Below are 14,593 nucleotides of genomic sequence, written 5' to 3'. Positions count from 1 at the left end.
GGGTTTTCCGTGGTTTCCCATTTTTGCACCAGGCAAATGCTGGGGCTGTACCTTAATTAAGGCCATGGCTGCTTCCTTCCAACTCCTAGGCCTTTCCTATCCCATCATTGCCATAAAATCTATCAGTGTCGGTGCAACGTAAAGCCACTAGCAAACAAAAAATATACATTGAAGAACAATCTTTATGGGCATGGCAGAAGTGGTTTTAACACTAGAACCTAGAACCATGGCTGGGCCATTTTTGACCCAGCTGTTAGTTTTTTCTTCCCTATCTTCTTTGTGTCTCTACCTGGAGTGCTAGATTTTTATGACTTTTCATAAATAAGGTACTTTAACAACCACACATAATTTTAGTTTTCAGGGGGCAACCCCGCTTAAAAAATCCAGATTTACCTAGAACTGTGGCAGGGTCAGATTTGACCCGTCATTGATAATTATGTGTTAGCATCTGGTCTTCCATTTAGCCTCTTATACTTTTAGTCCATGTGTCACCAGGATTCTCCAAGGATATATACCGTACCCAAGCTGGCAACATTGCATTGGCTGTGGAAAAAGCGAGAGGTATGAAACCGTTTAGTCACATCTGAACAATCGTGGAGTAAGGACACTACTCATGCTTTGTTGTACAATAGTTTGTTATTTTTGCAGTATCGCTGTGTAGATAGTGTGTAAATAGTTGACAGTGGCCGCACGTCAACGACTTACTACTGAACAAAATATTATTGATGCCATAAATGACATTTCCAATGAGGAATCTGAAGGGGAACCTATGGATTTTTCGTCTGATGAAGGAGCACAGCTCGTACCTTCAGATTCATCATCAGAAGATGATGATATCATGTCATTTGAAGCTGTAGCAAATCCTGATAGAGCAGTTATGCATTTCTAAACTTTCATTTTGCAATGTATGGATTATAATTTACATACTTTGCCAATTTCAGGCTAAAAGTGTTTAGTTTACAGTTTCTTTATCACTGTGATTTTTATATTCGGGCTATTAGGTTTATATAGCCCGGTGCATTTTTACTTGTTGTATATTATGTTCCCTCCTCTGCGAACCATGTGACCTTGCCGCGGTGGGGAGGCTTGCGTGTCCCAATGATGCAGATAGCCGAGCCGCAGGTGCAACCATATCGGATGGGTATCTGTTGAGAGACCAGACTAACGAATGGTTCATCGAAAGGGGGGTAGCAGCCTTTCGGTAGTTGCAAAGGGCGGCAGTCTAGATGATTGACTGATACGGCCTTGTAATAATACTCAACATGGCTTAGCTGTGTTGATACTGCTACACGGCTGAAAGCAACGGGAAACTACAGCTGTAACTACCTCCTGAGGACATGCAGCTCCCTCTGTATGAATGATGTACTGATGATGGCTTCCTCCCGGGTAAAATATTCCGGAGGTAAACTAGTCCCCCATTCGGATCTCCGGGTGGGGACTACATGAGAGGGGGCGATCATCAGGAAGATGGATACTGACATTCTGCGAGTCGGAGCGTGGAATGTTAGAAGTTTGAATCGTTGTGGTAGGTTATAGAATCTGAAAAGGGAGATGGATAGGCTAAAGTTAGATGTAGTTGGTATAAGTGAAGTACGTTGGCAGGAAGAACAAGATTTTTGGTCAGGCGACTACCGAATTATCAACACAAAATCAAACAGGGGAAATGCAGGAGTTGCTTTAATAATGAATAAGAAAATAGGGCAGCGGGTGAGCTACTACGACCAGCATAGTGAAAGAATTATTGTCGTCAAGATAGACACCAAACCAATGCCCACCACAGTCGTGCAGGTCTATATGCCTACTAGTTCAGCGGATGATGATGAAATCGAAAGAATATATGAGGAGATAGAAGATTTAATACAATATGTAAAAGGTGACGAGAATCTAATTTTCATGGGAGACTGGAATGCAGTGGTAGGCCAAGGAAGAGAAGGTAGTACAGTAGGAGAATTTGGATTGGGACAAAGGAACGAAAGAGGAAGTCGGCTGGTTGAATTCTGCACTGATCATAATTTAGTCCTTGCCAATACTTGGTTCAAACACCACAAACGACGGCTGTATACGTGGACGAGACCTGGAGACACTGGAAGGTATCAAATAGACTTCATTATGATTAGGCAGAGATTCAGAAACCAGGTGTTTGGACTGCAAAACCTTCCCAGGAGCAGACGTGGACTCTGACCACAACTTGTTGGTCATGAAATGCCATCTGAAGTTGAAGAAATTGAAGAAAGGAAAGAATGCAAAAAGATGGGATCTAGACAAGTTGAAAGAAAAGAGTGTGAGGGATTGTTTCAAGGAACATGTTGCAAAAGGACTAAATGAAAAGGCTGAAGGAAACACTTTAGAGGAAGAGTGGAGAGTCATGAAAAATGAAGTCAGCAGGGCTGCTGAAGAAATGTTAGGAAGGAAGAAAAGATCAACTAAGAATCTGGATAACTCAGGAGATACTAGACCTGATTGATGAACGACGAAAATACAAGAATGCTAGAAACGAAGAGGACAGAAAAGAATACAGGCGATTAAAGAATCAAGTGGATAGAAAGTGCAAGGTAGCCAAGGAAGAATGGCTGAAGGAGAAGTGCAAGGATGTCGAAGGCTGTATGGTCCTGGGAAAGGTAGATGCTGCATACAGGAAAATCAAGGAAACCTTTGGAGAAAGGAAATCTAGGTGTATGAATATTAAGAGCTCAGATGGAAAGCCACTTCTAGGGAAAGAAGAAAAAGCAGAAAGATGGCAGGAGCATATCCAACAGTTGTATAAAGGTAAAGATGTAGATAATTTGGTTCTAGAACATGAAGAGGCTGTTGATGCTGAAGAAATGGGAGACCCAGTTTTGAGGTCAGAGTTTGACAGAGCTGTGAGTGACCTAAATAGGAATAAGGCACCTGGAATTGATGACATTCCCTCTGAATTACTGACTGCCTTAGGAGAAACCAGCATGGCAAGGTTATTTCATTTAGTGTGCAAGATGTATGAGACAGGAGAAGTCCCATCTGATTTTCGGCAGAATGTTGTTATAGCTATTCCTAAGAAAGCCGGTGCTGACAGGTGTGAAAACTACCGCACCATTAGTTTAGTATCTCATGCCTGCAAAATTTTAACACGTATTATTTACAGAAGAATGGAAAAACAAGTTGAAGCTGAGTTGGGAGAAGATCAATTTGGCTTCAGAAGAAATGTAGGAACACGTGAAGCAATCCTGACTTTACGTCTGATCTTAGAGGATCGAATCAAGAAGGACAAGCCCACGTACATGGCATTCGTAGATCTAGAAAAGGCATTCGATAATGTTGATTGGACCAAGCTATTTATGATTCTGAAGATGATAGGGATCAGATACCGAGAACAAAGAATTATCTACAATCTGTATAAAAATCAGTCTGCAGTGATAAGAATTGAGGGCTTTGAAAAAGAAGCAGCAATCCAGAAAGGAGTGAGGCAAGGCTGCAGTTTGTCCCCTCTCCTTTTCAATGTTTACATAGAACAGGCAGTAAAGGAAATCAAGGAGAAATTTGGAAAGGGAATCGCAGTCCAAGGAGAGGAAATCAAAACATTGAGATTTGCCGATGATATTGTTATTTTATCTGAGACTGCAGAAGATCTCAAGAAGTTGCTGAATGGTATGGATGAAGTCTTGGGTAAGGAGTACAAGATGAAAATAAATAAGTCCAAAACAAAAGTAATGGAGTGCAGTCGAACGAAGGCAGGTGATGCACGAAATATTCAATTAGGAAATGAAGTCTTAAAGGAAGTAAATGAATATTGTTACTTGGGTAGTAAAATAACTAACGATGGCAGAAGTAAGGAGGACATAAAATGCAGACTAGCACAAGCAAGGAAGAGCTTTCTTAAGAAAAGAAATTTGCTCACTTCAAACATTGATATTGGAATTAGAAAGATGTTTTTGAAGACTTTCGTGTGGAGCGTGGCATTGTATGGAAGTGAAACATGGACGATAACTAGCTCAGAAAGAAAGAGAATAGAAGCTTTTGAAATGTGGTGTTACAGAAGAATGCTGAAGGTGAGATGGATAGATCGAATCACGAATGAAGAGATACTGAACCGAATTGGTGAGAGGAGATCGATCTGGCTAAATTTGACGAGAAGAAGAGATAGAATGATAGGACACATCTTAAGACACCCTGGACTTGTTCAGTTGGTTTTAGAAGGAAGTGTAGGTGGTAAGAACAGTAGGGGTAGACCAAGGTATGAATATGACAAGCAGATTAGAGCAGATGTAGGATGCAATAGTTACGTAGAAATGAAAAGGTTAGCACAGGATAGGGTGGCATGGAGAGCTGCATCAAACCAGTCTATGGACTGATGACTCAAACAACACATATTATGTTCGGTTGGAAAAACTAAGACAAACTTTAACATTGTATCTAATAAACTCTTGCATTGCCAGGGACTTCTCGCAGCCGTCAAAGGGGTCGTGGCCAGGAGCACTTCAATGGGAGAGGAGGCCATCACTAACGGTCAAGAAATTGTACAATTTGATGATAACAGAGAGGATGCGCCATCAGTGAAATGAGGCAGGTTTTGTGTTGAGAGCCTGGATCAGCTTCCAGCAGGTACAGAAATTGTATCTCCAGATGGTACGACCTGGAAAGTTGGGATAATTGGTGATGTTACAGCTGACAGACGTGGAGCTCAAATTCTGTTCAGAGATCACACTGGACCTACTGCACATGCTGAACGTAATGTGAATGAGACTTGCGCAAGCATTTGGTGACTTATGATCACGGACATGATTTTGAAACATATTGTGACATGTACTTAGACAGACACACATAGTGTACTGTTGTCAGATGATTGGTGTCTTAAGATTGAGGATATGGAAACCTTTCTTGTTATATTGTATGTTCATGGTGGCATAGGAGCTAAAGGCTTAGAACTAGACTCATTTTGGTCAGAGAAGTGGATCAATCCTATTGTAAAATCAACAATGGTTCATGATAGATTCAGAGAAATAATGCGTTTCTTGAGATTTTACATTAAATTTACAAGGTCAGAAAGGCTAAAAGAAGACAAATTTGCATTGGTATCAGAAATCTGATACGCCTTCATTGCAAATTCCTGATGTAGCTTTGTACCTGGAGCAAATATAACTGTTGACGAACAGCCCTTCCCTTCAAGATTCTGCTGGAAATTTATGCATTTTATGGCCTTGAAACCAGACAAATATGGGCAGAAGTATTGGATGATGGTAGAGGAAGACTCCAAATATGTCGTGAACACTTTCCCGTATCTCGCAAAAGATTAATAATCACAAAAAGAGGGGTGGGTCATAAGTGACCCAGCCGTGGTTCTAGGGGGTATACAGATCGCCGCGGTTCTAGTGTTAAGGAGCCCTTTTAGACAGAAGAACAATTTTAAAAAGTAATCTTCAATATACTTTATATCATGGCAATTGTTGGGAAGTTTTTTTTTTTAATTTAAATGTATTATGATAATTTAATTCAAGTATATATGTGTATATAACCTATTTACTAAAAAATATTAAACAAGTATATAACCAGGGTGAAGTTTTCTTTAGCCCAACCAATACTAAAATTACAGTAACAATCATGACCATCATCATAATCAATTTCAAATAGGTATTCCTTCCTACACTCATTCATTTATACACTTTCATATCACTATGTATGTGCTATCAGTTTGTTACTCATCCTGCTCTACATGCATGCGTACATGTACTAATTTGTTTACACAATATTCTTCTTTACATATTATTTCAACTTTATTAGAAGGGAGTTCTTGTCATCCATTTATAGTTGTTACGGAGATATCCGTGGTAGGTAGAGGTGAAAGAAGGTGCGGGTGTGAATGGGTTTCAAGCTACGAAATTAACGTGCAATGTAAAATTAATTTAAAATTTAACTAGGTTATATTTTCTTTTCAAAAACAAGAGATAACAATCATAACAGGTACAGAGTAGCAAAAATGTAGGTACAATATTACTGGATTCGGGCTCAGTGCCCTTACTTCATAACTCTTGGGCAATCAGCCCCGCCTTACTCCAAAGAAAAAATTTTAGCCAAGGGGCAGAAAACCCCATTCATGCCCAGGAGCACTGGCTCCAAACATTACACATAAAGCCTGCACGAGGCATACAGAAACAAATTTCAAAGAGCGATCCGCTCTCAAAATTGTAAGCCTATCACAAGGCCACACCAAACTCTACCTTCAAGCTGTCCTCTAAGGACGTATTCACAGGGGTAAAATACCCAACCTACGGAGGTCTATTACATGAAAAGAAGGTTGATTACATGACCTCTAAAATAACAATTTGAGAGGAGGCGAACTTGCACTCCTAATACACTTTGTTTTTAAAACCTAATCTGGCTCTGGGCCGCTAACGCAAGGGCTAATCCCATACTACAGAGGTGACTTAAAGAAGAACACTTTACATTACATAAACGAAGAATAGTTTGCGAAAATAAGTTCACCTCAAAACAAATGTGAGTGGGAGCTCGAGAGGGTTAGCACTCTCTATCCCAATATGTAGCTTTACAAGAAAAAGATGAAAAGAGTAATTACATTTTAGGAAAAGGTTACATGATGGAAATGCTTCGAACCCGCCGCGAGTGTTAAACTGCCGACCTAGCAAGAAAAGAAGTTATTAATAGGCCATTACCTGGTGTTGAACGGCTGAAGAAGAAAGAGGCGCTTCCCGCCTCCTGCTATGTACTTAATACACTGAAAGATGGAACAGAAGTGGCCCGGAGACCCCAAAATCAGCAGTTTAAATACTCTCGCGGAAGTTTCTAGGCGTTAGGGGAATGAAAACACCCACCCACAATGTTTTTATTGGATAGGACCCCGCAACAGATACAAGTTGGGGGAAGATACACCAGATTGGTCAGAAATTACTAAAAGAAATTCGGGATTGGATAAATCTAAAACAAGGGGAAAAAGAGGGGTATACAGCCAACTTAAACAATAACAGAAAGAAATTTAACAAGAAACAAACTTTTGAAATAAAAATTTCTCCAACAAAATAGTTCTTTGACTCCGCACTAGGGTGCGCTATTGTTGATCTTCAGTAGTGTCCTCTAGAAGAGAAAGTTCACACTTCTTACTTCAAGCGAAACAAAAACACATCAAAGGTGACACAGTTCAAAAACTCAAAATTTTCCACGTGGTGACATCTTCTGAGAAAGTAGAGAATTAATAGAATAGATAAAGTTCAACCTTCCTCCAGAAGAGGAGTTTCAACTGGCGCAACTTTTAAATAAACGGTGTAGAGGTGTACCGCCCGGTACAGACCTCCCCCCCCAAAAGTTCCTCCAGGGGTGACACATGAAATCAGTTTGAAACAAAGTCCAAGTAATGATGTTGATACGAAGATAGATAGCAGAAGCATTTACAAGATTTCTTAATTCAGTTTCAAAATGTTGTTGTTGCAGGTGAATGAAAGTCTTTATGTTTGTAGAATTTGAATTTCTGAAGATAAACTTTTAATACTTAAAGGTGAAGAAAAATTTTGCAATGTCCACCAAATATTGTTGTTGAATTCCCAAGTGTAGTTATTGCTTATGGTGACTGTCCATGTAGTTGATGTAGATTGAGTCGGATGGCCAGACCGGCCGTTGCAGCTTGCGTCCAACGGAGGCCGCTCGGACCCCTCAAGTACCCTGAGATACCGCTCGCCCGCACTATGAGGGGAGCAGAGGTGTTGAAGTACGCCGCGCCCGCGGTGAACAGATACCGGCTGCGGGCATGTAGCAGGTCGTGCGCCGCACATCAGCCTTGGCCGGGAGGAGAGCTCCGGCTCGCCGTGCACATGTCGTCCTCGCTGGAGAGGAGGGGGCCCATCCCCCTCCCCAGTCGCTGCACGGCGCTGCGCGGCTGCGGGGGCGCTGAAACATTAAAGCTAGGCGGCAGAATTGTGTTGGACTATCATCTTCTTTTGGGTACAGGCTTGTGGAGAGGTTGAGGGGCCAGCGGCGTGTAGATATCCATGGCATTTACTATTATGAAGCCACAGTGTAAGGTGGAGCAGGAGACGGGAGCGTGGTAATGGCCGTGGCAAGAACAGGATGGCAGTTTAACGGGTCGGGGCAGGTTTTACACAAGGCTTACATCTAAAACCAAAATATTACAGAAGGGGCAGAATGCCTTAAAAGTGAAACTCAAAAAAAAATATAACCTTCATATCCTTTCAAAATAATATGAAGCAAGTTAACACAGAAATTACACCGGTTTCACCTGGGACAGGTGAACTCTAAATATCCTCTCGGTGGCTGGATTACTTAGCAATAAGGTAACCGGCGTAAGAAAATCGAGAATGATACAAGGCCCATGAAATCTGGGGGCAAGCTTGCCCGCGGGAACAAAATTTTTGACCATAACCTGGTCACCTACCTTCAAAGTGGTGGGTCTCCGTCCACGATCATACCTTTCCCTAACCTTTTCATGAGACACTTTAAGATTGGCTTTAGCCTTCTTCCAAAGATCTTTAATGTTATCCGGATCTATTGTCTCGGGTAGAATGTCATTCAAAGACCAGAGGTTAGAGAGCGGCGAGTTGGGAACAAACTTGAACATCAAAGAAGCTGGAGTAAACTTGTGAGATTCATGAACCGCCGAATTCAAAGCAAAAGCTATCCAATGCAGGGACGTGTCCCACCTGGAAGGATCTTCATGATGATAGGCAATGAGTGCGGACCTGAGATTACGGTTAACCCGTTCAGCCAGAGATGGTTGAGGGTAATAAGCAGAAGTAGTTACATGAGAGATGGACAAGTCAAAACAGAATTTACGAAATAAATTTGATGTGAACGCCTTAGCATTATCAGATACAATATATTGACACGGACCAAAAGAAGCAAAAATAGAATTTAAGCAAGTAATGGTTGACTGAGCGGTAGCCAGCTTAGTCGGAAATAACCAGGAAAATCTTGTAAAACCATCTACACACACAAAGATGAACTTGTTGGCATTACCCTTTGACTGGGGGAAGGGTCCCACATAATCAATATACAGGCGTTCCATGGGGCGCGACGCTTGATGAGAAGACAAAAGGCCTACTTTAGTGGACATGGTGGGTTTACTGATCAAACAAGATTTACAAGCTTTTACGAGTTCCCGAATTTCACCGTCCATACCTTTCCATATGAACATTTCACGAATCTTTTCACGAGTTTTAAAGATTCCAAGATGCCCCCCCAATGGGGTCTCATGATAGTATTTGAAGATCATAGGTACAAGAACCGCTGGAACAACAACTTTCATCAACTTATCATGCCTCGAAGGGCAACATAGAACACCATTCCTCAGAACATAAGGGACAGCATGTTCCCCAGAAGAAAGGGTTTCCATTATCGGAGCCAGCGTAGGATCTTCACGTTGGTATTTCTCGATATCCCTAAAGAGCATGGGAGCATTGGTTAGGATGGCATTAACCTCGGATAGTATGGACTCGGAAGGTGATGAACTGTCGACCGGTTCATGGGTCTCGACCTCGTTTGAAAACATACGGCTGAGTCCATCAGCCACAACATTTTCGGTACCTCTGATATGCCTGACATCGAATTGGAAGGCGGAAATACGGATGGCCCAACGGGCTATACGACCAGTACGACGCGGTCTACCTAAGACCCAGCTTAAGGCTTGGTTATCTGTCTCCAGGTCGAATTTGACATGTTCCAGATAGAGACGGAACTTTTCTAAGGCGAATAAGACTGCCAACCCTTCGAGCTCATAGATGGAATACTTGGCTTCTTGAGCCGATAGAGTCCTAGATGCATAGGCGATGGGACGCCTCCCTAGTTCAGTCTCTTGAAGAAGGACTGCAGCTACAGCTGACGACGACGCGTCCGTTTGGACGATGAATTTCTTCGAGAAATCAGGCATAGCAAGTACAGGGGCATTACAGAGAGCTAATTTAAGATCTTCGAAAGCGGCTTGTTGAGAAGGTCCCCACTCGAATTTGATGCCTTTCCTACGAAGAAGGTTTAAGGGCGCCGCTCTATTAGCGAAGTTAGGAATAAACTTCCTGAAGAAATTCACCATACCAATGAATCTAGCGATACCTTTGATGTCCTTAGGAGGTTTAAAATCACGGATGGCCTGTGTTCTAGAATGATCGACAGCTACCCCATCGGGTGACACAATATGCCCTAGGAATGACATAGAGGGCTTAGCAAAGGCAACCTTGGACAACTTGACAGTTAACCCAGCCTTACGAAGGCGATTCAGAACTTCTCGCAGATGATCTAGATGTTCTTCAAAAGTCTCGGAAAATACGACGACATCATCCAAGTAGTGATATAAGTACTCAAATTTGATGTCGGAAAAGACCCTATCTAGTAGCCTAGTGAGCACAGCTGCCCCCGTGGGGAGCCCGAAAGGCACGCGGTTGTATTCGTATAAGTTCCAGTCCGTGGCAAACGCTGTAAGGTGTTTAGACTCTTCGGCAAGGGGAATTTGATTATAGGCCTGATTCAAGTCCAAGATAGTAAAGAACTTGGCCTTACGAAACCATGAAAAACAAGAATGAAGATCGGGAAGGGGCACAGATTGTAACACCACCTTCCGATTGAGAGCCCTGTAATCAATGACAGGCCTGAAGCCTCCTTGGGGTTTCGGGACTAGAAAAATAGGCGAAGAATACGCTGACTTAGAGGGCCTAATAATACCATCCTTCAACATCTGCTCGATAATTTCTTTCAGAGCCTTCATTTTAGGTGGAGATAGCCTATACGGTGGAAAACGGACAGGAATCGAATCCGTGACCTCAATTTTGTATTCAATAAGGTCAGTAACACCAAGAGTATCAGAGAACACCTCGGGAAACGACTGACACAGTTTCCGAATACTATCAGCCTGCTCCTCAGGTAGATGTCTAAGGTCTAACAACATCTCATCCTGGGTAGGCGAAATAGATGAACATGATACAGAATTACACTTTAACAAGGGAATTCTACAATTGGACGCAAATTTGAATGTGCACGACCTACTCTGGAGATCGAGCACAAGACCAGTGTGAGAAATGAAGTCCGCTCCCAATATGATGGGGCAAGACAAGTGCTTAGCCACAAACAGTTTGATTTTCCATGTAAATTTAAAAATACGAATTTTGACCAGTACGGAACCTAGAATTTCTAATGGCGATGAATTAGCCGAAACATATTGAATAAGAGCTGAGACATGGTCAGGTAGTTTACAAACAGATTTCAATTTAGAATACCATTCAGCCGAAATAATCGAACAAACACTGCCTGAATCTAAGAGAGCTGTTATAGGCTCGTTATTTAACTCAATCTTAAGAAAAGGAACAGGTGCGGGGGTATCCGCCGCAATCCTAAGACATTCTTTAGGGCATTCAAAAGATGAATTTGAAGGCTGATTGTTCTCTGCATTTACAACCTGTTTACTAGGGGCTAAGTCTCGGGAAGATGGATTAGTCGACTCAGCCGATGCCACTAGTCACTTTTTATTATTGGCATAGGTGGAATTTGCACCAGAAGTTGAGCAGGAGGGGGTGCTATTTGAGTTTGGGCAATTTTTGGCGATATGTGAGAAGGCCCCACACTTAAAACAGCCTTGTGATGAACCAGCTCCATTATTTGCCCTACTAGACTTGATCAGAGGACACTTATTGCGCAGATGGTCAGGCGACCCGCAAGCATAACATTTACGAGGGGTGACTGATCGGCGAGGTGGAAGCCGAGTATTACTAAAAGAAGGCGGGGGTTCTTTTGCCACACGCAAGGAATCGGCATACCTAACTCCTTCCGCAGAGACGGCTAATGCTTCCAGTTCAGAGAAGGTTTGCGGGCACGCCGCGAAACACAAATATGACCTGTAGGGTGGTGAAATCCCTTCGATAATAGCTTGCACGATCTGATCCTCAGGGAAGTGGAGAGCAAACACCCTAGTATAAAACTTAATATCTTGGATGAAGTCTGCCAGGTTTTCATCCAAGCGCTGTACCCGATAATAGTATTTCTGAATAAGAGATGACCTCGCGCGGGCAGGAATAAAATTTGCAAGCAGATGTGCATGGAAATCTTCGATAGATGACTGTTCAGCTATGGCTCTTACTATTTTATCTGAGAGAACCCCAATAGCATAAGGATAGATAATTTGCAAAATTTGACATGGGGAAAGAGAAAACACAAGGGCATGATCCTGAAATTCCACTAGAAATCTTAAAAATGAAATTACGTCACTGGTGGTATTAACGGAAAACTTGGATATACCTCTGAGCAACATTGCCAATGGATGAGGCAAGCTGCTAAACCCGGGCGACATAGTAGGTAAAGGTTTCAATGGCAAGGAAGTTAATTCAGCACGTACATTGTTCAACGATGTGCGGCGTTCAGACTCGTTGTCCAATGGGGCAGAGATAGTTTGAGCAGCAACGGTTATCCTATTGCCTTCTCCCTTAGCAGGTTCTTCCTCACTACTTACATTCACTATGGTGGGCTGATCAGATTTGGGAGGAACTTCCCCAGTTAACAATTGAGTGACTTTACTAGACAATTCAGAGATAGTTTCAAGGAGCGTATTAGCTTGCTTCCTCTGAACGTCATTCACCTTCAGAGACAACAGATCATTAACTCTATTTGAAAAGTGATATAATCTGCCTTGCACACGCTTAATTTGGTTAGGAGACGGATCATTTTCATCAAAAAAAACTAACTACGGAAGCTAGCCCAGTAATATTCTCCGTGATCGTGGAAAGAGAGTCGTCAATTTCTTTCTCTCCCAAATTGGGGATGGAAATGGGCAAATCAAGGGACTCTCTAAGCTTGTTAGTGTCTATTGCAACTGTGCCTCCAGATTGAACGTTTCTGATAGTTAACTCGTATATCAACTCCTCTTTGCGCAAATAGTTAAGGAGGAGAACATCGCGAGGGCCGGACATGATGACAGAACAATTTTTAAAAAAACTCAAAAAATTCCAGCAACTGAGAAAATTGTTAGAGTTCGAATTAAAGCAATGTTTAGCCGTCAAAAGGGGCTAAATTGAGACCCATTCAACCACGCTCTGCTACCACTTGTTACGGAGATATCCGTGGTAGGTAGAGGTGAAAGAAGGTGCGGGTGTGAATGGGTTTCAAGCTACGAAATTAACGTGCAATGTAAAATTAATTTAAAATTTAACTAGGTTATATTTTCTTTTCAAAAACAAGAGATAACAATCATAACAGGTACAGAGTAGCAAAAATGTAGGTACAATATTACTGGATTCGGGCTCAGTGCCCTTACTTCATAACTCTTGGGCAATCAGCCCCGCCTTACTCCAAAGAAAAAATTTTAGCCAAGGGGCAGAAAACCCCATTCATGCCCAGGAGCACTGGCTCCAAACATTACACATAAAGCCTGCACGAGGCATACAGAAACAAATTTCAAAGAGCGATCCGCTCTCAAAATTGTAAGCCTATCACAAGGCCACACCAAACTCTACCTTCAAGCTGTCCTCTAAGGACGTATTCACAGGGGTAAAATACCCAACCTACGGAGGTCTATTACATGAAAAGAAGGTTGATTACATGACCTCTAAAATAACAATTTGAGAGGAGGCGAACTTGCACTCCTAATACACTTTGTTTTTAAAACCTAATCTGGCTCTGGGCCGCTAACGCAAGGGCTAATCCCATACTACAGAGGTGACTTAAAGAAGAACACTTTACATTACATAAACGAAGAATAGTTTGCGAAAATAAGTTCACCTCAAAACAAATGTGAGTGGGAGCTCGAGAGGGTTAGCACTCTCTATCCCAATATGTAGCTTTACAAGAAAAAGATGAAAAGAGTAATTACATTTTAGGAAAAGGTTACATGATGGAAATGCTTCGAACCCGCCGCGAGTGTTAAACTGCCGACCTAGCAAGAAAAGAAGTTATTAATAGGCCATTACCTGGTGTTGAACGGCTGAAGAAGAAAGAGGCGCTTCCCGCCTCCTGCTATGTACTTAATACACTGAAAGATGGAACAGAAGTGGCCCGGAGACCCCAAAATCAGCAGTTTAAATACTCTCGCGGAAGTTTCTAGGCGTTAGGGGAATGAAAACACCCGCCCACAATGTTTTTATTGGATAGGACCCCGCAACAGATACAAGTTGGGGGAAGATACACCAGATTGGTCAGAAATTACTAAAAGAAATTCGGGATTGGATAAATCTAAAACAAGGGGAAAAAGAGGGGTATACAGCCAACTTAAACAATAACAGAAAGAAATTTAACAAGAAACAAACTTTTGAAATAAAAATTTCTCCAACAAAATAGTTCTTTGACTCCGCACTAGGGTGCGCTATTGTTGATCTTCAGTAGTGTCCTCTAGAAGAGAAAGTTCACACTTCTTACTTCAAGCGAAACAAAAACACATCAAAGGTGACACAGTTCAAAAACTCAAAATTTTCCACGTGGTGACATCTTCTGAGAAAGTAGAGAATTAATAGAATAGATAAAGTTCAACCTTCCTCCAGAAGAGGAGTTTCAACTGGCGCAACTTTTAAATAAACGGTGTAGAGGTGTACCGCCTGGTACAATAGTGTTGACTTAGTAAAGCAAAATGAAAAGACTTTGTAATTTTGATGATGGATCCTTGTAAGTTATTATAGGAGGGCCTAGA

General features: G+C 42.0%; 1 protein-coding gene across 3 annotated transcripts in view; it reads left to right on the top strand.

Annotated features, from left to right (window-relative positions):
• Positions 1 to 14,593, top strand: part of LOC136866156 (ATP-binding cassette sub-family C member 4) — a 294,433-nt gene that overhangs the window by 247,246 nt on the left and 32,594 nt on the right. The window lies entirely within an intron of this gene.

This window comes from Anabrus simplex, chromosome 3, assembly GCF_040414725.1.
Source record: "Anabrus simplex isolate iqAnaSimp1 chromosome 3, ASM4041472v1, whole genome shotgun sequence".
In the NCBI taxonomy this organism is placed as follows: domain Eukaryota; kingdom Metazoa; phylum Arthropoda; class Insecta; order Orthoptera; family Tettigoniidae; genus Anabrus; species Anabrus simplex.
The sequence above is the reverse complement of the archived record's forward strand: the minus strand, read 5'-3'. Positions and strand labels throughout refer to the sequence as shown.